General features: G+C 44.3%; 1 protein-coding gene across 1 annotated transcript in view; it reads right to left on the bottom strand.

Moving 5' to 3' along the window:
• The window catches only part of Lhcgr (luteinizing hormone/choriogonadotropin receptor), a 57472-nt gene that overhangs the window by 36088 nt on the left and 19016 nt on the right, over nt 1-2368 (bottom strand). The gene's annotated exons all lie outside the window — the stretch shown is intronic.

Below are 2368 nucleotides of genomic sequence, written 5' to 3'. Positions count from 1 at the left end.
CGACAGGTAATTTAGCTGGGATGGCAAGGGCTGCCTCAGCTTTGTCAGCTCTGGGAGCTTTTCTATTTAGTAATCCAGTTTGTGGGTCCCAAACCACATGCAGCTCAAACAGAAGAAGCAGTCTCAAATCTGCAGGGTTGGAATGAAGCTACTCGTAATCCAAGGGTCCTGTAAATGGCTGCATGTCCTGGCTAGTTTTACTGCCAGTTTGAGTCATCCGGGAGCCTCAGGCAAATAATGACCTTGTCTGTGAGAGGCTGTCTTGATGAATGCCTGCTGTGGGAGGGCCTAGCCTGCTGTGCGCTGCACAACTCTAGGAAGGCAGCCCTGTGCTGTGTGAGGGAGCCAGAGGGGGAGCCAGTAAGTAGTGTCCTTTCATGCTTTCTGCTCCAAGTTCCCGCTCTTACTTCCTTCAGTGAGGGACTGTTACCTGAAAGCATAAGCTGAAATAATACTTTTCCCCCTCAAGTTGCTTTCTGTCAGAATGAAGGTAGAACACTGCTACTCTTTTAAGCCATGGGCATGTTTAAGGGGGACACAACCATCTCTGGAGAGCATGGATGCCCCCTATGCCCCTTCCATGCCATTTTTATGCTTGTTTTACCCAACTGCCTTATCCTGTAGTCTGCTTGTAAACCTCAGACCCCATCTACTCCTTCCTTGCTGTTATCCCAAACACCAGATCCCCATTCCCGAGGGAACACTGCTGCCCCAGCCCAGTTCTTACCTATCTGCATAGGATTAACTCAGTAGCTCATGCTGCTGAGGACTGGTTGTCAAACTGGGCCTCTGGGCACAGATGAGGCCCCCGTACTGGGCTGCATTCTGCCCAGTTATTTCTTTCAGTAGGTGCTCTGTTGGGCTACCAAAATTATCCTTTGAGACATAGGCTCATTCTTTATCTGCCACCTCCATGGAATGGTGCTCTAGGGCATATACCCTCATCCTAAGATTGCTACGTCATTCTTCTTTCATGAGCCCCAGAGGCAAGCACCACCTTTCTCATGGGGGGCATCCCAGAAGGACCATCCTATCTCGGGAGCTCATGCTAAGCACTTTAAAAAACACTCAGGCTGTAACTGTACCCTGTTTTTACCTAGCCCCAATTGCCGACCCCCTAGTGAACCTTGTGACAGAATTAAGCAACTGACAATTCATGTTATTCAGATAAATCCAATTTCCTTGAAGAAAACAAGGTCAGTTTACTATACCTTCTGTAGTCATTTTTAGTGTCTCTTGGGTCCTCAGAGATGGGGATTAGTTCTGCTTTTTTTCTTTTGAGTTTAATAGCAGAGACAGCCTTGGGAGGAGCCAGTTTGTCCAGTTCACTGGCTTGTTAACCAGCTCTCAAAGTCAGGTTAGTTTACTGTTCAGGAGGGCTCCAGTGCCCTGTGTTTAAGGAAGCAGATAGATTTAGAAATCCTTAGTCAAGAAAACCTATCAATTGAGATACATTTGAATTATCAAAAGGTCTTTGTTCTACAGAAGGATTCACTGCAGGGTTCCTTTAAATAGCAAACTCTCTAGGTGAATGAAAAAAAAAATAGACTTCAATTGACACTTAAAAAAAAAAAGGCAGGTTCTGGTTGTAGAAAGCAAATGATAACTCAGTGTTCTCACCTCCCTGAGGTGCAGCCTGCTTCCCTGGGCAGCCCCACCTTCTGGGACTCCTAGACAAGGCTGAGAAGGAGAGGAAGGCATGAGGAGAAATCCAGCATTCAACTGAAGTCTGCAAAGCCTGGGTAGATTCTTTGATCACCTTGTGGGAGCTCTTACCATTCATTCCTTCGGCCCAGTGTGGGGCAGAAGTGAAATAGTTTTATTAACCACCTCTTAACTCTTTAATAACACCACTCACATTATCCATTCGAGAATGCTGTAAACACATATGTATTTTCTACAGACCATTACCTTAGTGCTAAAGCTACACCCTGAATTTTAGAATGGAGAAAACGAGAAAACTCAGAGGTCAAAGCTTTTTTTTTTTTTTTAAAAAAAACTCTTTGTGCATAAACTTGTTGCAAAGTGGGCATGTGTATTTAAATTCAAAGAATGCTAATACTTTTATGTTTAGTAAATAAGGTTTGTTTTACATTTAACAAGATTTTCCTTCTCTTTTCAGACCCTTTCAGCAATTACAACAAAGCTTGCTTTCATTTAAAATGGAATAGAAATGGTTTTCCTCTGTTTAAGTGACTTACATGTCGAGTGTTCCAATGGATGGCGCTACTAAGGTGACTTTATCACTAGGGGTAGCTTCTCTCTGGCCTCTAGGTGGTAGATTTGACCTGGAGGTTGCTGAGGCTTCCATGCTAACTCAACATGAGGTTGGAATAAGTGGGCACCTGTTAGTGAAGCTTTACATCCG

The sequence above is a fragment of the Meriones unguiculatus genome, chromosome 1, assembly GCF_030254825.1.
Source record: "Meriones unguiculatus strain TT.TT164.6M chromosome 1, Bangor_MerUng_6.1, whole genome shotgun sequence".
Lineage (NCBI taxonomy): Eukaryota > Metazoa > Chordata > Mammalia > Rodentia > Muridae > Meriones > Meriones unguiculatus.
Note: the sequence above shows the minus strand (reverse complement) of the source record. Positions and strands in the feature narration are given on the sequence as shown.